The sequence below is a fragment of the Nelumbo lutea genome, chromosome 1 (genome assembly GCF_056320005.1).
Source record: "Nelumbo lutea isolate HS-2025 chromosome 1, American lotus-T2T, whole genome shotgun sequence".
NCBI lineage: Eukaryota > Viridiplantae > Streptophyta > Magnoliopsida > Proteales > Nelumbonaceae > Nelumbo > Nelumbo lutea.
In genome coordinates, this window is record NC_142684.1 from 110,082,886 (window position 1) to 110,106,613 (window position 23,728).

The window sequence follows — 23,728 nt, forward strand, 5'->3', positions numbered from 1 at the left end:
GTGTTCTCTACGCTCCCCCTCAAGTTGGAAATAGATATTTGTCATTCCCAACTTGCATAGGTCTGCCTCTAACTTCTTCCTTGGAACAGCCTTGGTGAGAAGATTTGCGAGCTGCATGCTGGAGGTGATATACAGGGAAACACACTTCTTGAGATGAAACCCTTTCTTTGACAAAATGTCGTTCTACTTCAATATGCTAGTTCTATCACGCTGTACCGGATTATGAGCTATATTAATAGTGTTAGAGTACACAAAACAAGGGTATTTTGGTCATTTGGGTTTATCTATTTGAGAGTGAAATGTCTGTTTTATTTAAGTTTAAGTTATGTGCCCCATCACTTATGAGGGACAATATGGTCTTTCTTGTAACTATGTTATTGGAGATAAATACAAGTGGGTCGACTAGAGAGAGGACTGATTTTCCTCTACTGGCCGAACCCTTCTTCTTCTTCTTCTTCTCCTCTTCTTCTTTTTCTTCTTCTCCTTCTTCTCTAATGTAACCTAGGACTAAATAAGGTTTTCACATGGTATCAGAGGGCATGTAACAAGTTCAGATCTGCTCGTCTTGCTCTTTTATTATGGTTTACCCAGTTTTTTTATCGCCCTCCTCTCTAGGGTTTTACAGATTTCTCAAGAACCCTGGGAGATTAAGGGAAGGGTTGAAAAGGAGTGGTCGTTTTTCTCTGTAGGAAGCTCTCTATTCGATGGTATGAAGAGAGAAGGTTCGGGTGAAGAGTGTTCAGTTGTGTACAAGTTGGTTCTGCAGAGTGCAGTGTAAGTGTTTGGTTTAATGGCTGAGTGATTTCAGCCCTTGTATTTGGTGTGTGAATGGTTCTGCAGTGCGCAGTATAGGTGTTTGATTTAATGACTGAGTGATTTCAGCTCTTGTATTTGGTGTGTGAGTAGTTATGCAGTGTGCAGTACAGGTGTTTGATTTAATGACTGAGTGATTTCAGCTTTTGTATTTGATGTGTAATGTGTATTTGAAGAAGTTGGTGATGCTGAAAGTGAGATAAGTTTTGTGGAAGTGCGTGAGGTTGTGCTGAATATTTGAAGGTGAATACTCTACATATAGCAATGATTTCTTTGTGAGGTAAGGCGAATTAGTTAAGATGGCATCGATTGGAGATGGGAATGACAATAAAACAGGCGTTATGATTTCTCCAAATTACCTAAATGTTCACATGACATCTATTAAGTTGAATGGTGAGAATTATGTTCCGTGGGAAAAATCTATGGAGGTGTTTTTAAAAGCCAAGAAAAAAGTAAAACATGTGAGAGAGGAGAAACCCTCCTCTGATTCTCTAGGGTTTAGTGACTAGGAACAGGAAGATGCACAAATAATGACATGGCTGTGGAATAGCATGGAACCAAAAATTAGCATGAACTTTATGTTCCTAGGTACAACTAATGAAATTTGGGATCATGCTAAGAAACTGTATTCCGGGCAAGACAATACAACTAGGGTGTATAGTTGTACCAAGAGTACTTTAATCTGAAGTAAGGCAGTCAAAGCTTGGAGGAATACTATGCAAGTCTGGGGAATATCCGAAATGAGCTCAATGTGTATCATCCTCTGACACAGGATGTTCAGATTCAGCAACAACAGCGTGAGCAACTTGATGTGACAAGGTTTCTGGTGGGTTTGAAGGTTGAATATGAGCCTGTCTGAGCACAAATACTGGGGGGGGTCTGCTCTTCTCTCACTTGAATAAGTTTTTGCCCATCTTAGGAGGACATCTATTGAGTCTATAGAGCATTCTTCTCTCTCAGACAGATCTGGTTTTGTGGTGACTAGAGGGGGAGGCCGTGGAAATAGAGGTGTTGGTGGTGGTGGTCGTGGACTTCCAGGTAACCGTGGTGGTCCCATGTTTAACCATGCTGGTGGCCGGAGTGGAGGTCGGGACTCAGGGGGAGGTCATGGTAGAGGAAGAAGTAATGCCCCTAGGAAGTGTACATACTGTGGATTAGAGGGGTACACGGTTAATTTCTGCTATGATTTACATGGTCCACCCAACACTTGGACTAACTATGTTGTGACTAAGGGTAGTGGTACAGCTACTGAAAGTCAGCAAACTGACCCGATCCCCTCCACATCTACTAGTGTTTCTGGGAAGGAGATGGTGAGTGTACCCCGTGTAGTATATGAGTAGTTCCTTCAGACATCTCAGTAGAACACAACTACCCTTGCCCATTTAGGTATGGCTTGCTTGGCTTCCAAGCCTTCACACTGGATCATTGACTCTGGAGCCTCGGACCATATGTCTGGGACTCCTAATGTATTTTCTTCTCTTTCTCGGTCCTCCACATCTCAAATAGTTACTCTTGCTAATAGTTCTAAATCTTCCATCTGTGGTGTTGGTGATGTTGATCTCTCCTCCTTGTCTTTATCATCTGTTTTATATGTCCCCAAGTTCCCCTTTAACCTTATGTCTGTTAGTAGATTAACCAAGTCACTTAATTGTTCCATAACCTTTTATCCCTCTTCTTGTGTGTTTCAGGATCTCAAGACGGGGATGAAGATTGGTGAAGGGCATGAGGCAAGTGGATTGTATTACCTTGATGGTGGTGGCCCTCCAGTAGCTTTTTAGTCGTCTCTTACTCCTCTTCAATGGTACTACAGACTTGGCCATCCTCCTCTCAAGGCTCTAAAGTTGCTGGTCCCTTCCTTGAGTCATCTTTCATCTTTGGATTGTGAGTCATGTCAACTTGGGAAACATCATAGAGTCTCTTTTAGTCCAAGAGTTGATAGTCGTGTCTTGAGTCATTTTTCTTTAGTTCATTCTGATGTCTAGGGTCCGATCAAAGTGATGTCATACAATGGCTATAAGTATTTTGTAATTTTTGTTGATGACTTTTCAAGGATGACATGGATTTATCTTATGAAAGATCGCAGTGAATTGTTCTCTATTTTTCAAAAATTTTATGCTGAAATACATACCCAATTTGGTGTTCATATTAAAATTCTTCGCTTTGATAATGCCAAAGAGTACACCTCAATACCATTTCAGCAATACTTAGAGCACCATGGGGATAATTCATCAAACTTCTTGTGCCTACACCCCACAACAGAATGGTGTAGCTGAACGGAAAAATCGACATCTCCTTGAAACCGCTCGGTCTTTGATGCTTAATATGAATGTCCCAAAGCATTTTTGGAGTGATGTTGTCCTCACATCTTGTTTTCTCATCAATCGGATGCCCATGTCCATCCTTGAAAGTCAATCCCCCTTCTCGGTGTTGTTTCCTACCTTGGCTCCATTTTGCATGTGTTTGTTTTGTTCAAAACTTGGGGCCTGGTTTAGACAAGTTAGATGCACGAGCTACTAAGTGTCTTCCTTGGCTACTCAAGGACTTAGAAAGGGTATAAGTGCTATAACCCTAACTTCCATAAGTCATTTGTGTGCTCCGATGTTACCTTCTTTGAATCAGTTCCTTTTTTCTCGAATACTGTGGTTTCTTCTCCTTTCCCCGTAGTTCCTCTTCCCGTCCCTATTGCGGATCCCCTTCCCGTGGTACCCATTCCAGTTGTAGATTCACCTCCCGTGCCAATTACTACTAAGAGGCCACCAATCAAACAAGTGTATACTCACAGAAGAGCACCGACCCCTCCTCCAATTCAGCCCTCGTTGACAGATCTTGTCATTGCTTCTTCTCCCTTGGACCTTGATCTTCCTATTGCCCTGTGGAAAGGTAAACACACTTGTACTTCTCATCCTATTTCACAGTATGTTTCAGATGCTCACCTTTCTGCTTCTTATCGACTTTATATCATTGCTATCATCTGTTTCCATTTCCAAGACCGTCCAGGAAGCCCTTACCTCCCAGGGTGGCAGCAAGCCATGGAAGAGGAACTCTTTGCGGCAAGCCATGGAAGAGGAACTCTTTTCTCTGCAACACAATCACATGTGGGAACTCACTGCTCTTCCTCCTGGTAAGCATGTTGTTGGGTGTAAGTGGGTCTACACAATGAAGTATCTTCTAGATGGTAGTGTGGAGCGATTGAAGGCCAGGTTAGTGTCCAAGGGCTATTCTTAGCTATATGGTGTGGACTATATGGAGACATTTTCTCCTATGGCTAAAATTGGTTCAATTTGGGTGTTGATTTCATTAGCTGCTATGTATGATTGGCCTCTTATGCAACTTGACATAAAAAATGCTTTCCTACATGGTGATCTCATTGAGGAAGTGTATATGGAGCAACCACCAAGGTTTGTTGCTCAGGGGGAGGATGGTAAGGTTTGTAGACTCAAAAAGACAATTTATGGACTGAAACAATCTCCACACACATGGTTTGGCAAGTTTAGTGAAGTAGTGAAAGACTTTGGGATGAAACAGTGTTAGGTAGACCATTATGTGTTCAGCCATGACTCAAAAGATGGGAAAATCTTGCTAGTGGTGTATGTGGATGATATTGTCATAACTGGGAATGTCAGTAATGGGATTGGCAGGTTGAAGAAATTCCTACAGGACCACTTCAATACGAAAGATTTGGGTAAGCTGAAGTACTTCCTGGGAATAGAAGTTGCAAGGTCAAGGCATGGAATTAACTTATGTCAAAGAAAATATGTTCTTGACCTACTTGAAGAAACAGGACTTTTAGGTGCTAAGCCAGCAGAGACTCCTATGGAACTTAATGTCAAGTTGAGTATTGATGCAGGTGAAGAGTTTGATGATCCTGGAAGATACAGGTGGTTGGTGGGAAAGTTGAATTATTTGACTATTACCCGACTAGATATATCATTTGTTGTGAGTATGGTGAGTTAGTTTATGCAACATCCTCATACTCCTCATTGGGAAGCAGTTCTAAGGATTGCTAGGTACCCGAAGGGTGCTCCAGGTCGTGGTTTTCTATACCAAAGTGGAGGGACTCTTAAAATAGTAGGGTATTGTTAGGTAATTGCCTAACTTAGGGGCTTTTCAAGGAAGCCTGCCTCCTGACGAAAGAGAGAAAAGAGAGAGAGAGAGAGAGAGAGAGAGAGAGAGAGAGAGAGAGTGAATTCTCAAAATCAATACCTCCTCTTCTGGCTTCCTTTCCTTATTTACAACACTTCCGTTACAATTCTGTTATATCAGCCTCTCCACTTGTCCAGTTTGTTATTTAGTTTGTTCTAGTGGTTGGCTACCAGTTACATTACTTAAAGGCTGACGTGGCCTTTTCTTGTACATTTGTCCCTCTATTCCCTTTATTTGTGTCTTAACAGTCCTTCCTCCCTTGAAAGCGACCTTGCCCTCAAAGTCGAGATGTGGAAATCTATTCTATAAGTCCAAGTAAGGTTCCCAAGTTGCATCTTCAAGTGGGAGACCTGACCATACCACCAATGCCTCTGGTTCGATGTGAGTCCCTTTGCGTATCCACCTGAAATCTGTTATTTGGATGGGCTCAATTTGAACTTGGCCATCTTCCGAGAATGATGGGAAGGTGGTTGTTGTTATTGCTCCTGTTTTTGGCCATTTCTTTAATAGAGGTACATGAAATATAGGGTGCAATTTTGATGTTGCTGGAAGGTCAAGCCTGTATGCCATAGACCTAATGCGTTCCACAATCCAAAATGGGCCGAAGTACCTTGGGCTCAGTTTGTTCCACCTGTGGCCTGCTACTGAAACTTGTTTGTATGGTTGTAGTTTAAGGAAGACTTGCTCCCCAATCTGGTGCTGGACAGGCCTATGCTTTCTGTTGTAAGAGTTTGCCATCCATTGTTGGGCTTGACGGAGGTGGGATTTGAGGTCTTGTAACACCCTATTCCACTGGAGGAGTTGGTCTTCCACTGCTGCTACTGCTGTAGACCCTTTCTCATATGGGAGTAGGGGAGGTGGGTCTCGTCCATATAGAGCCCGGAAGGGAGTCATTCCTACTGCACTGTGATACGTGGTATTGTACCACCATTCCGCCCAATGAAGCCACTTGAGCCACTGATGTGGCCTATCCCCTGCATAGCACCTTAGATAGGTTTCCAAACTCCGGTTGACCACCTCAGTTTGCCCATCTATTTGAGGATGGTAGCTGGTAGATTTGAAGAGTTTCACTCCCTGTAGTCGAAAAATTCTGCCCAAAAACGACTCATAAAAACTGGGTTGCGGTCTGAGACAATAGAGTTAGGGGTACCATGCAGTCGTGCCACCTCCTTAGTAAAAATTTCAGCCGACGGATTTTCCATAGGAAAGGGGAAGCCCTGTTATGAAGTCCATGGATATATCCGCCCACACTTGTGTAGGAATTGGGAGTGGTTGTAGCAGACCTACTGGAGACTGGGTATCGGCCTTATTTTTCTGGCAAATGACGCATTCGGCTATGAATTTTTGGACCAAATTCTGCATGCCTTTCCAGTGGAATTGGGTGGGTAGTCTCTTGTAAGTGCACAAAATCCCTGAGTGTCCTCCTGCTGGTGATGAGTGGAACACTTCAAGAAGCTGCTGAATATGGGCTGAATCCTGTGGTATCACCATTTGACGTTTATACAACAGAAAGTTATTCTCCACTGTGTACCCTGGGTGGCTAGTAGGGTCCTCTTGGACCTATGAATACAGCTTGTTTAGTTGTGGGTGTCTTTCAGCTTCTTCCCTTAACTGACTCATGATGGAACACGTTGGGCCCATGAGAAGTAATGGAAATAGTTGTAGTTGGCGTGACAGCGCATCTACCACCTTGTTAGTGTGCCCTGCCTTGTATTTAATGCCATAATCGTAGCCAAGTAATTTGGCTATCCATCGCTGCTGTTCCGGGAATAATATGGTCAGTTCGTATGATGAACCTCCTCCCTAGAAAGTAGGGTCGCCACCTCTGAACTGCGAGAACAATTGCTATCAGTTCTCATTCATATACTGACTTGGCCTATTTTTGTGTTGTCAATGCTTTGCTGAAAAACGCTAGTGACCTTTCTTCTTGCATGAGGACAGCACCTACCCCTTGGCTTGACGCATCACATTCAATGATGAAGTCCTTTGAGAAGTCTGGAAGTGTGAGCGTCAGTGGGGACGAGACAGTTGTTTTGAGCATCTCGAAGGCCTGTTGGGCCTCCCTAGTCCAGCGGAAACCATTCTTCTTAAGTAAACTTGTCAAGGGGGCAGCAATCAGTCCATACCCTCTGATGAATTGCCGGTAGTACCCTGTTAGACCCAAGAAGCCCCATAACTCCTTAACATTTTGAGGTCGCGGCCAATTTATCATGCTTGAGATCTTTTTCGGGTCTGCTGTTACAATGTTGTTTTCGACTACGTGCCCTAAGTAGTGTACTTGAGTCTGTCCAAATGCGCACTTTGACTCCTTTGCAAAGAGTTTATGAGTCCTTAGTAGTTCCAAGGTGATTTATAGATGTACTAGGTGTTCGTCCCATGTACTGCTATATACAAGTATATTATAAAAAAAAACGAGTATAAATTTGCGCAAATGGGGTCGAAATATGTCATTCATAAGTGCTTGGAACGTAGCTGGCGCATTGGTCAACCCAAATGGAATGACCAAAAACCCATAATGCCCCTCGTGTGTACGAAAGGCGGTCTTGTGGATGTCACCCTCGTGGGCCTGAATTTGATGATATCCCAATCTTAGGTCTAGTTTAGAGGATATTGTGGCCTGGCCGAGTTCATCTAGTAGTTCAGCGATTGCCGGTATGGGGAATCAATCCTTCATAGTAATGTTGTTCAGGGCCCTATAGTCTATACAAAACCACCATGTCCCATCCTTCTTTTTTACAAGTAATACCGACAAGGAGAATGAGCTATGGCTGGGTTGTATAATTTTTCTATCAAGCATATCTTGCACTTGTCTCTCAATCTCTAGCTTCTGAAAATAGGGGTAACGATAGGGCCTTACATTTGTGGGTGCCGTTCCGGGCAGCAATGGAATGCAATGATCATGGGCACGTCTCGGTGGTAGTTCCTTAGGCTCTTGGAAGATCATTGAAAACTTCTGAAGTAACTGCTATAGTTGTATGTGGGCTTCTTCGGATCTGCTGGAGTTACTTCCTTGGGCTAGAATTGGGCCGTTCCCGTGGGAGTCTATCTGCATTAAAATGATGTGGGTTGGGTCTGCTGCCTGTTTTCTTAGGGTGGCGAGACTAATGGGTCCTGGATCCTTGGACATCTATCCTTGAATATGCACTTGTGAGTTGCCCACTTGAAAGTCCATTGTGAGACAGGCCCAGTCACATATCACCGGCCCTAGTTGCCTTAACCATTAGACTCCGAGAACTACATCTGCTCCATTGATTTCCAGGGGATCTAGATCTACCTCAAACTTGTGTCCTTGTATCTTCAGTTTTAATCCTGTGCATGTATTGTCACACACCAGGTTGCTCCCATTAGCTACGTGCACCTGGAATGCTGTACATGGTTGGACCGGAATCCCTAGTTGTCTGACCAATGTTTGGGTAATGAAATTGAGAGTGCTGCCACTGTCTATAAGAACCAACACATGGCGCCCTTGTACCAGTCCGGTTACTCTCATAGTTTGAGAGGAGGCAAGACCGGTCAAGGCTTGCAAGAATACTTCTGGATATTCCTTTGTCCATTGCTCCCATTCTTGGTTGTCCACTGGCTCGTCAATGTCTTCTGATTGCTCGACGTTTTTGGTTTCGGGCTAAAGGAAGAATACTTGCAGGATCTTACAGCGATGGCCCGGTCCAAATTTGCCTCCACATGCATAACAAAGGCCCTTTTCTCGTCGAGCTTGCATCTCAGCCCAGGTTAACCTCTTGGCTGAGCCGGGGCCTGAACCAGAGTTGGCTTCCTTGCTTATGATTCCTATTCCTGGTCTGGACTCCAGTTTACCCAAGATATTTGGTTCTAGATTTGGTATACCTGGTCTGACCGCAGCTCCCAAGGGTCGATTAATCCTTCTTGCCCGGTTCAATTTGTCTTCATGGAGTCAAGCTAAGGCTGCTGCGTCAAGAATGATGGTGGGTTGCATGGCTTTAACCTCCAGCCGCAATTCTTCCTTGAGTCCACCAACAAAACTATCGACCAGTGCGTTTTCTGGCCACCCTTGGACGCGCAAAGCTAACCTTTTGAACGCCATCTAATAATCTTGGACGGAGCCGGTCTGTCGTAGCTTAGCGAGGCTTTCATCATAGTTTTCAAGAGCCGACACTCCAAATCTCATGGTTAAGGCATCGGTGAAGTCCACCCATGTGGCTCTTGGGTGTCGTCGCCAGTACCACTGGTACCATATGATCGCCTCTCTTTCCAGATGTGCAGAAGCTAGTGGAACACGATCAGGTCCTTGCGTATCATGGTAATCAAAGTACCTTTCGGTTCACAGAAGCCAAGACGTGGGATCCCCACTACGAAGACGGGAAACTCAATTCTTGCCATTCTTGATCCGCTTCGATGACTGGTGTCACTGCGTTCTTCCTGCCCTTCCCGATTCGGCACTAGTGGTGCCTTTTCCAGTCGCCCAAGCAAGGACGCGAAGCTTTCTTTTATTTCTTTGACGTCAGCTGATAATCTTTGCATTTCTCCTTCCATGTTGTCGACCCTGCTCTCCATCGTGGACGAACTTGTGCTCAGCATCTTGGCTCTGATACCAACTTTTTAGGTAACTGCCAGCTCAAGGACTTTTTAAGGAAGCCTGCCTCCTAATGAGAGAGAGAGAGAGAGAGAGAGGAAAGAGAGAGAGAGAGTGAGTGAGTGAATTCCCAAAATCAATACCTCCTCTTCCAGCTTCCTTTCCTTATTTATAACACTTCCGTTACAATTCTGTTATATCAGCCTCTCCACTTGTCCAGTTTGTTATTTAGTTTGTTCTAGTGGTTGGCTGTCAGCTACATTACTTAAAGGCTGACGCGACCTTTTCTTGTACACTTGTCCATCTATTCCTTTTATTTGTGTCTTAACAGGTATACAGATGCTGATTGGGCTGGTTCTATATCAGACAGGAGATCAACTACAGGGTATTGTACCTTCCTTGGTGGCAATCTTGTAACTTGGAAGAGCAAGAAACAAACAGTGGTGGCAAGGAGTAGTGTAGAAGCTGAGTACAGAGCTATGGCTCATACCACATGTGAACTAGTATGGTTGAAGAACTTGCTACAAGAGATGGGATTCTTGGTTGACAAACCCATGAGACTATACTGTGATAACCAAGCTACTGTTCACATCACTTCCAACCCAGTCTTCCATGAGAGAACCAAGCATATTGAGGTCGATTATCACTTTGTGAGAGAGAAAGTGATAAGTGGAGTGATAACCACATCTCATGTGAGCTCAGGAAATTAGTGGGCTGATCTCTTTACAAAGGGATTGTCTCGGGGTAGAGTAGATTATGTGACAAGCTGGGACTATATGACATATACTCTCCAGCTTGAAGGGGAGTGTTAGAGTACACAAAACAGGGGGACTTCGGTCATTTGGGTTTATCTATTTGAGAGTGAAAGGTCTGTTTTATTTAAGTTTAAGTTATGTATCCCATCACTTATGAAGGACAATATGGTCTTTCTTGTAACTATGTTATTGGAGATAAATACAAGTGGGTCGACTAGAGAGAGGACTGATTTTCCTCTACTGGTCGAACCCTTCTTCTTCTTCTCCTCTTCTTCTTCTTCTTCTTCTTCTCCTTCTCCTTCTTCTTCTTCTTCTTCTCCTTCTCTACTGTAACCTAGGACTAAATAAGGTTTTCACAAATAGCAGCCTGATTATTACAATACAACATTAAGGGCTTCTCATAAGAAATACCCAACTCCTCAAATAATGACTTCAGCCACACCATTAGCCATAGATCTATATTCAGCTTCAGCACTAGAACGAGAAACAACACTTTGTTTCTTACTCCTCCAGGAGACAAGGTTACCTCCTACAAAAGCACAATATTCAGAGGTAGACCTTCTATCATCAACACTCCTAGCCCAATCAGCATTTGTATAAATCTCTATCTTCATGTGATCATTATTCTTGAATAGTATACCTCTACCTGGGCACCTCTTCAAGTATGCTAATATCCTCTCAACTGCAAGGAGGTGAGTAGTTCTAGGAGAGTGCATATACTGACTGACAACGCTGACTGCATAACTGATATCTAGTTGTGTGAGACAAAGATAGAGGAGTTTTCGAACTAACCGTTGGAACATAGCTTTATCTTCAAGTGGCTCTCCATCCTCTGCATTGGTCTTGTGATTTTGTTCAATAGGTGTGTCTGTAGGCTTAACAGCCAACTTTCCAGTTTCTTCCAATAGATCTAGAACATGCTTTCTTTGAGAAACAAAAATCCAATGTTTAGATCTAGCTACCTCAATACCCAAGAAGTATCATAGATCTCCCAGATCTTTCACCTCAAACTCTTGATGAATGAGTTGTTTAAGAGACTCAATCTCACTGCTATCATTCCCTGTCACTATAATATCATCCACCATATACAACAAGCAAAGTCAATGAAGAGTCCACTCTCTTAATGAACAATGTATGGTCTGACAGGGCCTGTACATAGCCGAATTTTTCAAGGGCTTGTCTGAATCTATCAAACCAAGCTCTGGGGGACTGCTTTAGTCCATACAAGGCTTTATTCAGCCAACAAACCTTATTTCTTGTCTCTACATCATAAAATCCAAGAGGTAACTGCATGTAGACTTCTTCCTATAAGTCTCCATTGAGGAAGGCATTTTTAACATCCATCTAGAACAAGGGCCAAAAGTAATTGGCTGCAAGGGATAATAAAACTTTAATAGTGGTCATCTTTGCAACTGGAGCAAAGGTCTCCAAGTAGTCTATACCATAAGTCTGAGTAAATCCCTTTGCAACTAACCGGGCCTTATAACTTTCAATGGAACCATCAGCATTATGTTTCACAGTAAATACCCATCTACATCCAACTGGTTTCTTCCCTTTAGGCTGGTCAACTAGCTCCTAATTATTATTCCTCAGAAGAGCATCCATTTCAACCCTCATTGCATCTTTCCACTCAGGAACTAACAAGGCTTCCTGCATTGTTCTGGGATAGGAATATCAGCAATGGATGTGAGAAAGGACCTATAAGAGGGGGACAGGCAATCATAGGACAAGAACTGAGAAATACAGTGAGTTGTGGATGTGGTGCAACGCCGTTTGCCTTTACAGACTACAATGGGGCGGTCAAGGTCATCCAAAGGAGGTAAGGGTGCAACAGTGGAAGGTATCTCAGTAAGACTCGGATATGATAAAGGGACTGTGGTACCTGGATCAGGATCCGCAGAAGGAACTGGGGCTGGCCTGGACTGCCGATGACCGAAATCAACCTACCTCCACCACCTGTAATCGACTATTAAATCCTGACACCTCTGACAACCCTCCCCATTACATCCCTACGCTCCCTCTAAGGAGAAACCCTAGGATAATAGGGTACATCCTCAAAGAAAGTAACATCCGTAGAGACAAATCTCCTCCTAGAAGTAGGTTCATAGCAATAATAACCCTTTTGAGTTTGTGCATAATCGAGAAAAATACATTTGGAGGCCTTAGGATCAAATTTGGAACGACGAGGTCCAAGAATCTGTACAAAGCAAGTTCAATCAAAGGTTTTAAGAGGAACAGTAAACAATTCTTTATCAGGGTATAGAAGGGTAAATGGAGGCTTCATGTCAAGAACCCGTGAAGGAGCTCGATTAATGAAATACACTGCTATAAGAATAGCATCTCCCCAAAAACGAATAGGCACATTGGAGTTAAACATAATGCTTCTAGCCACCTCCAATATGTGCCTATTCTTCCTCTTAGCAACCCCATTCTGCTGTGGTGTATAATGACAAGTACTCTGGTGAATAATCCCATGATCAAGCAAATAAGAGGCTAATGAGTTGGTAAAGTATTCTTTCACATTATCGGATCTGAAGATATTGATTTTGACCCCTAAACTAGGTTAAAATCATTTGATGAAAGATTTGAGTCAAAGTAGGAACCTCATCTCGAGAAGGCATAAGGTAAACCCAAGAAAAACGGGTATAGTCATAAACAAACAACAAGAAATATTTGTATCCCCCCATAGCAGTGATGTGATATGGGCCCCAAACATCAGTATGCACAATATCAAAAGAATTACTACTTCTTTTATTACTCAATGAATAAGATGTTTTACAATGCTTTGCAAGCTCACAACTCTCACATCTCAAATTGAACATCTGAACAAACCCAAATAAATTTGGAAACAAACTCTTCAAAGACCGAAAGGATAAATGACCCAACCGATTATGCCAAAGCATAACTTGACTGACATACTGAGAAACAAAAGACTTTCTATCTTCACTATCTTCCCAATGAGAACTCTCTCCAAGTAGATAGATCCTATTCGTCTCACGACTAGTCCCAATCACCTTTGTTGTCTCCAAATCCTAAAAAACACATCGGTCAGGGAAAAAAGTTACTGAACAATTCTGATGTTTTGTAATGCTATTGACTGAAAGCAAGTTAGTATTAAGCTTAGGAACATGTAGAACTAAAGATAAAGAAATGGTATTAGACAACTTGATGTCTCCCTTGCCAGAAATGGGAACAAGGGAACCATCAGCAATGGACACTTTATCTCTTCCAGAAGATAAATGATAGGTAGTGAATAGTGATAGCAAGCCAGTCATATGGTCAGATGCACCTGAGTCTATTACCCAACAATGTTCAGTGTTACCTGGAGCTGAAGCATGATAAGCTGAGGCCCGAATACCTGAATGAGCAAAAGCTGATATGGAAGGAGTTGATGGCGGTTGAGATTATTGAGCTGAATTGCCAACTTCCTTTTCCAACTGAGTCAGGGTAGCCCAGACAGCCGCTAGGGTGTCTAGAGGTGTGCCTTTTGTGCCCGATGAGGATGCACAATCAGTATTAACAACCATATTAGCATTACCCTTTTTATTCCTGAGTTTTGTTGGAACTAGAAGAGGGTGTAGCTTCCAACTTGTGTCTTTAGTATGCTTAGGTTTCTTGCAATGTTCACACACTAGATCCTGCTTGTCTTCCTTCATTATATCCCTCTCTATATCACCCCCAAACTTAGGTTTAACTATTGCCAAGGCTGGTGGGAAGGGTTGATGCTGCATCATAACCTTTCTCCTAGTTTCTTCACTATGCACTAAGGAGTAGGCTTGAGATAAGGTCACACTGTCCATTGTTAGTAGTTGTTGTCTCACAATATCATAGTTAGGATTCAGACTAGCTAGGAACTCAAAAACCCTATTAGTTTCAACTTGCTTTCTATGAGTTTGTGCATCCTTCTGACTTTCCCACTCAAGTATTTCTAGGTGGTGAATTTCATGCCGCAAAGATTTCAACGTAGAGAAGTAAATCGAGACTGGTTTCTCTCCTTGCTTAAGGTTGTTAACTTCACACTTCAATTCATAAGCCCTAGCAACATTAAGGAGTTGGGAGTAAGTCTCTTTCATGACATCCCAAATTTCCTTGGCTATTTTTTCCCACAAAGAGTTTTCGGCTGATATGTGATTGTATAGAGTTGCACAGTCATGTCATAACCAAATAGTTCTCCTGAACCCATTTGGTATAAGTTTGGTCCTCCTTAGTTGGTTCTTTCACACCTCCTAACAAGTAGCTCAGTTTTCCTCTACCCCCAATGGCCATTATGGCCGATTGAGCCCATTCTAAGTAGTTTGATCCATCAAACTTCACAGTTGTAATCTGAAAGGCATTCTCAGACATGTTACCAGAATTGCTAGTCCCAAAAACATCTTCCCCTTGATTCTTGAACTCCATTCTTGATCAAGAATTAATAAAAAAAACCTTTTTTAACTACTGTAATTGAAAAACAGCACCCAAACAACTGATAACAGCCAGCCTAGGTCTTCCAAAAAACAAGAAAACAGAATTCTGAATGAAACCAGTTCAAACTCTTATCTGAAACCAACAACAGTTCTGAATTTTAGGGTTTTCTCTCAAAACCCTAAAAGAAAAACACAGATTTTCCAGATGCACCTCTCAAAATAAACCAAGATGATTTTTTTTTCAAAGTTATTCTCAAGAAAAAGCTTACTTTATGAAAGAAAATCTCTGGCTGCCACCTTCTAATGCAAAACCCTAATCTTGAGGATCCAAAGCCTTTTTTGATTCTTCTTGACTACTGGAACTCTCCCAGCCTTGTACAATCTTCTTAGTAGCAGCCGCACACTACCAGTAACCTCCAAGAATCAGCCGATCCTTCTTCTTTGTTGAAAAACTTGTAAACCTAGGAGATTCTCATGTAGTCAATATAATTAGACTAACATAAGAGCTCCTAGGTCGGCACTAATACCAAGTAGTCGATCAAGACTACAATCAGTCTTGACTTCAAAAGAAAAAGAATGAAGAAATTGCAGAAGAGAAGAAGAGAGAGGAGAGAAGAGAAGAAGCACACAAAGAGATTTTGAAAAGAGAGGGTTCAGTCTTAATATCAGCCAACCCACTCTTAATATTTATATATGTTGACTAATTGTAAAAGGGCTGAATTTCCCTTATTTCTTACATGGCAAATAAACTAATAATAAAGCTGAAATAACAAATTGAAATAAATACCAACAAACACTGACATAACTAACAGAAATATGCTGCCATACGAACACAGTGGGGACCACATCAGTGGGGTCCACATCAGTGTTCTCCACATTTCTTATCATATAATAAAAGTTAATTGTTTCCAATCAGAGAAAAGAAAGCCAATATGCTCAAACAAATAGACACTAGTAAAAAGAAAATGAAAAAGAAAAATATGGTGGCATGGGCAAAGGCAGGAGATCTTTTTATGGAATGAAGGATGCCCTTGAGAGTTAATCCCTCTTCCTTGGCCATTAAGGAGATTTTATCAGTGCAATTAGATAATGGAAAGATCCGTAGTGGAGCATTTATACTTGCAACTGTATCTACGAGATCAACTAAAACCTTCCATACCTGACTGTCCATATCAGCTAAATTGATATAGAACTAAAACCCATAGTATATGGATTGACTAGATTGGATCTTGGAGTTTAGGGGTTTGTGGGATGGTCCATGGTGCTTAGATGGAGGCTTTAATGTGATTAGATAACCAAATGAGACAAACAATCCCAACCAGATGGTCTCGACCATTATGAGGAAGCTTAATGAGTTTATTGATGGTTGTGAACTAAAAGAGATTCCTTTCCAGCAGACCTTGTTCACTTGGTCCAATTTACAAACCTCCCCTATTTGTTCAAAGTTGATAAATTCATTTTCAATACTGAGTGGGAAGAACATTCAGTAGGGTTGATGTAAGGGCTTTGCCAAGAGTCACTTTTGATCATTGCCTGATTAGAATTGGAATTAAGGCCTTTTTCTGAGTGGCCCCACGCCTTTTAGGTTTGAAAATATGTGGCTTACACACTTGAACTTTATTCATAGGGTGGAAGAGTGGTGGAATGAAGAAGTGAGGGGAGTACATTGGAAAGGAGTAGGATTCCATACGAAGATACAAAGGCTTAAAAGCAAAATAAACGAGTGGAATAGAGAACAATTTGAAAGAATTAAGGAGAGGAAATTAAGTTTTGACTTCCTAAATTGAACAAATGGATGATAAGGAAGGTTAGAGACTCTTAACTGAAGAGGATAGGAGATCGAAATGGCCCTTGAAGAAGGAATTGGAAGAAACATTTTTTAGGGAAAATATCTGTTAGAGTGAGCCGAATAGGGGTAGTTTAGTCTTTGTAAAGGTCATTAGAATCTAATAAAGATTAAGGGGATCGACTGTATGGGGAGTCCATCAGATTTCGGCAGACCCTTATTTTCTTTCTTCTTCCTTCTCTTCCTGGTTCGGGTTACTGTAGCAGCATTTGAAACATGGTATCGGAGCCATGTTCCTGACCTACTTCAGTTGGTAAAGACCTCAGCAGTGTTCATGACTCTTCTTCCTTCGTTTCTGATCAGTCAATGGAGAGAACTGGTTCGCCCTAGGTCTGAAACATCACAGCTCATCTCTCTCTGCTGCACATAATCTTTTTCATCAAGAAAAGTGACTTCAGCAGTGAATGGTTGGTTGAGACTCTCAAAGGAAGGTTGGTTATCTCTTCTTCTTGTGTTGCTGGTATTTCTGGGTAGAAACCCTTCAAGAAGCTGTTAGTACTGATCAGAACCCAGAGAACTAGGTTCATTGTTGTCCTAGAATGGGCTGTGTGTACAGTAGCCGAATGGTGTAGGGGCTGCTGTAAGTGGCTGAGTGGTGTAAAGTGTAATGCTGTGACATAGCTGAGTTTTTGTGGTTGTGTAGTGCCCTCTTAAAAATGTTAAACTAGTCTGAACTGGGTGTAACAGGTTTGACTATGTTGTGGTGCTTGTGTTGCACAATCCTTATTGAGTGGTTGTAAGAGGGCTTACATGTGATTAGTGAGTGTTAAATTGATGCTTATGTGGTTCGTGGTGTTGTGAAATCAGCAGTAGTGTGACTAAGAACAAGGCGTGTGTACCCACCGTTGTGTTTAGGGGTTGCTATAGGTGCTGGAACATCAAATTTTGAATTACAGCAGTCAGCTTGCTACTGAGAATTCAGGTTAGAGGCAACTGTGAAAGAGTACAATGGCAGCAATAGGAGATGGGTTTAATGATCAGAAACCTAGTGTGGTGGTTTCCCCTGACTACCTAGGTGTACAGATGACCTCAATTAAACTGAATGGGGAGAATTATGTTCCATGGGCTAAATCAATGGAAGTTTTCCTCAAGGCAAAGAAGAAAGTGAAGCACATAAAAGATGAGAAACCACCGGCTGACTCCCCAGGGTTTGATGATTGGGAACAAGAAGATGTTCAAATCATAACTTGGCTATAGAACAGTATGGAACCCAAAACTAGTGCCAACTTCATTTTTCTTGATACGACTAAGGATATATGGAAACATGCTAAGAAGTTGTATTTTGGACAAGATAATACAACAAGAGTATATCAACTTTATCAGGAATACTTTGATTTGCAACAAGGAAACAAAACACTAGAAGAGTACTATGCCTACATGAAGAATATAAGGAATGAACTCAATGTCTAACATCCCCTCACTCCAGATATTAAAGTTCAGCAACAGCAAAAGGAACAACTAGATGTTACAAGATTCTTGGTGGGGCTGAAATCGGAGTATGAACCAGTTAGAGCCCAAATATTAGGGAGCTCCACCCTTCCTACACTTGAGGAAGTATTCTCACGGCTTCGCAGAATTTCTTTGGGACAGACAGAATCCCACACAGTCTAATAGATCAGCACTTGTGATAGCTAGAGGAGGTGGACACAGTACAAGAGGGGGAGGACATGCCTCCCGAGGAGGTTGTGGCAGTTCCATGATTGGTCGGGGTGGTCGTGACTCAGGGGGAGGCCGTGGCAGAGGGAAGAATAACTCTACAAGAAGTGTACTCATTGTGGCAGGGAATGACACAATGAATTTCTGTTATGACCTACATGGCTCTCCCTCTAAATGGGCTAATCATGCTGTAGCAGGTAAGGTTGACATCAGTGACAGTAAACAGGCAGACCGAACTCCTCCCACATCTACATCTACTTCTAGGAGGGAGATGGTGAGTGTACCACGTGATGAGTATGAACGGTTCCTTCAAACTACTTCACAGCATACCACTGCCACACTTGCCCACTCAGGTATTACTTGCATGTCATCTAAAACCTCTCCCTGGATTATTGACTCTAGAGCCTCAGATCATATGACCGGGACTCCAAGTGTATTCTCTTCTCTTTCTGAAACCTCCACATCACAGACTGTTACACTTGTCAATGGGTCCTCATCTCCCACCTGTGGTGTTGGTAATGTTGACATGGCTTCTGTGCCCTTATCATCTATTTTATATGTACCTAAGTTTCCATTCAATCTTATGTCTGTTAGTAAAATAACCAAAGCTCTTAACTGTTCTTTCTATTACCTTCTTTCCTCCCACTTGCGTTTTTCAGGATCTCAAGACGGGGAAGAAAATTGGTGGGGGGCATGAAGCTGGTGGATTGTATTATTTTGACGGTGGTAGATCTTCAATTGCTCTTCAGACTTCACTTACTCCTCTACAATGGCATTGCCGACTAGGACATCCATCTCTCAAGGCTCTCAAGATATTGGTTCCATCATTGAGTCATTTGTCAGTTTTGCAACGTGAGTCATGTCAGTTTGGGAAACATCGCCGTGTGTCCTTCAGTCCAAGAGTTGAGAGTCGTATGTTGAGTCTTTTTTCTTTGGTTCATTCAGATGTTTGGGGTCCAATCAAATAGAGTCTTATAATGGGTACAAGTATTTTGTCTCCTTTATTGATGATTGTTCAAGAATGACATGGATTTACTTAATGAAAGAAATGAGTGAATTATTTTCCATTTTTCAAAAATTCCATGCTGAAATATGCACACAATTTGGTGTTCCAATCAAAGTTCTCTGTTCAGATAATGGTTGTGAATACTTTCTTACTTCATTTCAATAGTATTTAGAACAGCATGGCATTATTCATCAGACCTCATGTGCATTCAACCCTCAACAAAACGGGGTAGCTGGATGGAAGAACCGTCAGCTTCTTGAAACTGCTCAGTCTATTCTTCACCACATGAATGTTCCTAAACGGTTTTGGAGTGATGTTGTACTCACTGCATGTTTCCTCATTAATCGGATGCCCTCTTTCATTCTTCATGGTCGGTCCCCCTTCTCTATCTTGTTTCCCACTTTATCTCCATTTCCATTAACTCCTCGTGTCTTTGGTTGTATGTGCTTTGTCCACAATTTGAGTCCTGGAATAGACAAGCTAGATGCATGCACAATTAAATGTGTCTTCCTTGGCTACTCTCGGACTCAAAAAGGGTACAAATGTTATAACCCCATTACCCGAAAGTGCTATGTCTGCCCTGATGTCACCTTTTTTGAGTTTGTACCCTTCTTCTCAAGTCATGAAGCACCTTCATCTCCACCCTTACTTCCTCTTCCTCTTCTTGACAGTGATCCAGTTCCAGATGTTGTTGTTGGAGTAGACCCATACCTCATTCAGTGCAGATCACCACCGAACGACCACCGATCCGATAAGTGTATACATGTCAAACAACATCGGCCCCTCCTCCAACTTCTACCTCATCTGCGGATCCTCTCATGGCTCCTATTGCTGAACCTACAGACCTTGACCTACCCATTGCCTTACGGAAAGGTAAACACAGTTCTACCCTCCATCCCATTTCTAATTTTGTTTCATTATCTCGTCTTTCTACCTCACATCGCCATTTTGTTTCACTTTTGCCCTCTATTTCCATACCTAGCAATGTTCAAGAAGCTCTTAGTTCACCTGGATGGCGGCGGGCAATGGAGGAGGAACTTTCTGCTCTTCAACATACTCAAACGTGGGAACTTGCTACTCTCCCACCTGGTAAGCATGTTGTGGGCTGTAAATGGGTGTATATTGTGAAATACTTGCCACATGGTAATGTGGAGCGCCTAAAGGCCAGACTTGTGGCTAAAGGTTACTCACAGTTGTATGGAGTGGACTACATGGAGACTTTCTCTCCGGTGGCTAAGATTGGTTCTGTTCGTGTACTAATCTCCCTGGCAGTTATGTATGATTGGCCTCTGTTTCAGCTTGACATAAAAAATGTCTTCCTCCATGGTGATCTAGTGAAGGAGGTATATATGGAGCAACCACCTGGGTTTGTTGCTCAGGGGGAGGATTGTAAGGTGTGCAGACTAAAGAAGGCAATTTATGGGTTGAAACAATCACCACGTGCTTGGTTCGGGAAGTTCAGCGAAGTGGTGAAGAGTTTTGGAATGAAGCAATGCCAGGTTGATCACTCAGTGTTCAGCTATGACTCAGAAGCTGGGAAGATCTTATTAGTGGTCTATGTGGATGATATTGTCATTACTGGCAGTGATAAATTGGGGATTGGCAAACTAAAGGTATTTCTGCAAAATCATTTTCAAACAAAAGACCTTGGAACATTAAAGTATTTCTTGGGAATAGAGGTTGTCAGGTCAAAACAAGGTGTAAATCTGTGCCAAAGGAAATATGCTCGTGATCTACTGGAAGAAACAGGACTGTTAGGTGCAAAACTGGCTAAGACCCCTATGGAACCAAATGTTAAGTTGAGCAATGATACAAGAGAAGTATTTGAAGATCCTTGAAGGTATAGACGACTAGGGGAAAGCTGAACTATCTGACTATCACGAGACCCAACATCTCCTTTGCAGTCAGTGTGGTGAGCCAATTCATGCAGAACCCTCGTATACCTCACTAGGATGCAATTCTTAGAATTGTAAGGTATCTGAAAGAAGCTCCAGGCCGTGGGCTATTGTATAAACCAGGGGGAAAACTTGAAGTAGTTGGGTATACAGATGCAGACTGGGCAGGCTCAGTGAATGACAGAAGATCTACTACAGGCTATTGCACATTTCTTGGAGGAAATCTTGTAACATGGAAGAGTAAAAAGCAGACGGTTGTGGCCAAAAGCAGTGTTGAAGCCGAGTACAGGGCCATGGCACACACTACCTGTGAATTAGTGTGGTTGAGGAATTTCCTACAAGAAATTGGGTTTCACATGGATAAACCTATGAGATTGTACTATGACAATCAAGCTACACTCCATATCTCTTCCAACCCTGTCTTTCATGAGAGAACAAAGCACATAGAGGTTGATTGCCACTTTGTGAGGGAGAAGGTTCTTGCTGGAGAGATAAATACAAAACATGTGGGCTCGAATGATCAGTGGGCAGATTTGTTGACAAAAGCTCTAAGCTCAGGGAAAGTGAACTATCTATGTAATAAGATGGGATTATATGACATATATTCTCCAGCTTGAAGGGGAGTGTTAAAGTGAGCCGAATAGTGGTAGTTTAGTCTTTGTAAATGTCATTAGAATCTAATAAAGATTAAGGGGGTCGACTGTATGGGGAGCCCATCAGATTTCGATAGACCCTTATTTTCTTTCTTCTTCTTCCTCTTCTTCTTCCTTCTCTTCCTAGTTCGGATTACTGTAGCAGCTTTCGAAACAATATCTATTGGAGGCAAAAATTGAGACACCAATGGATTGAGGAGGGGGATGGCAATACTAAGTTCCTCCATGCAATTGCTAATGGTAGGAGAAGAAAGAACTTTGTGGATAAATTGAAAGTGAATGGAGAAGTATTGAATGATCAAGAGGAGATTGCCAACTACTTTATGGATCACTATAAAGCAGTTTATAAAAGGTAGGATGATGTTGGAATTAGTGTGGAAGGATTGGATTGGTCAAGATTGGATTCTAAAATAGCAATAATGTTGGAAAAGGATTTTGAGTTGGTAGAAATTCTATGGTTTTTTATCAAGATTGTAGGGAGATTATTAAATCTAACATTTTGGTCCTTGAGGAAATTTCTAGGAAACATTTTATTAGTCCTAGGATTAATTCCATTTTTCTAGCTTTGACACCTAAGAAGGGATATGCCATTCAGCCAAGAGATTTTGGACCCATCAACCTAGTGACTAGCATTTATAAAATAGTGACCAAAGTGTTGTCACTAAGATTAAGAACAACCTTGCCCAATTTGATAAGCCAGCCCCAAGGGGCATTTATTCAAGGAAGACATATCATTGATCAAAGCTTAATAGCTAATGAGTGTGTGGAGGATTTCAAGAGAAGGGGACAGAAAGGCTTTGTGTGTAAGTTGATTTAGAGAAAGCCTATAATATGGTTGATTGGTCTTTCTATTGAAATTTCTGAGAAATTGTGGATTTGGGGAAAGGTGGTGTGCCTAGATTGAAGGTTGTCTAAAACCTTGTCGCTACTCGATTGTGGTCAATGAAGTGGTCAGAGACTTTTTTCTAACTACCCGAGGGTTAAGGCAAGGGGATCTCCTCTCTCTCTTCTTATTATCTTGATAGTTGATGTATTTGGTAGATTTATTTTGAGAACTAATAGGTTGAACCTCTTTAGAGGTTGGAGGGTTGGTAGAGATGGTACTGGAATAACACACCTGCAGTTTGTGGATGATACAATCAATTTTTTCTAAAGGTAGGGATCCTTGGAAGGCAAGGAATTTGAAGTGGGTGGTAAAGTTGTTTGAACACCTCTCTAAGTAGAAGGTTAATTTTGAAAAGAGTTGCATGGCCGGGATAAATTGGGATGAGGAGTTTGTTGAAGCAGCGGATTCTTTAGGTTGTCCTACCACTAGTTGGCTAATGAAATACCTAGGTATGCCCCTAGGAGATAACCCATGTGAAGGAAGGTTTTGGAGCCTAGTTGTAGAAAATTGTGCCAAGAAGTTGGCAGTTTGGAATATAAATTGTGTTTTTTTCTGGGAGTTGAATTACTTTGATAAAGTCTACCATAGAAAACCTACCAGTTTACTATCTCTTAGTCTTTGGGATGCTGAAAAGGGAGGTGTTGAAATTAGATAAGATTATGAGGGGTTTCTTGTGGGAGCTTGATGAAGGAAGAAATGATTATCTGGTTAGGTGGGAAGTGGTGTGCAAGAGTAAGGAATAGGGGGATTTGGGCATAGGTAATATAGAGAAGAAATATATAGCTTTGTTGGGTAAATGGTTGTGGAGATGGCCATTGGAGAGGGAGAGGCTCTAGCATGGTGGTGTAAGTATTATTCATGGACAAACAAGTAATGGTTGGGATGCTGGTGTATCTCAGTAGGCTATTTTGAATTCTCCTTGGAAGGTTATAAATGGAATTCTTCCTCAATTTCTAAGCATTATCAAGTATGGTGTTTGTACTAGAGATAAGGTTCCTTTTTGGGGAAGACATTTGAGCTGGTAATTCCATCCTAAAGGACCTTTTTCTTTCTACTCCCTCTCTATGTTTAAAAAATGAACCCATCCAAAGCTTTGCTTCTATTTCTCAATCGTCTGGTG

The 23,728-nt window shown here is 41.9% G+C and overlaps 1 protein-coding gene across 9 annotated transcripts in view; it reads right to left on the reverse strand.

Moving 5' to 3' along the window:
• Nucleotides 1–23,728, reverse strand: part of LOC148876758 (calmodulin-binding transcription activator 3-like) — a 55,102-nt gene that overhangs the window by 26,700 nt on the left and 4,674 nt on the right. The gene's annotated exons all lie outside the window — the stretch shown is intronic.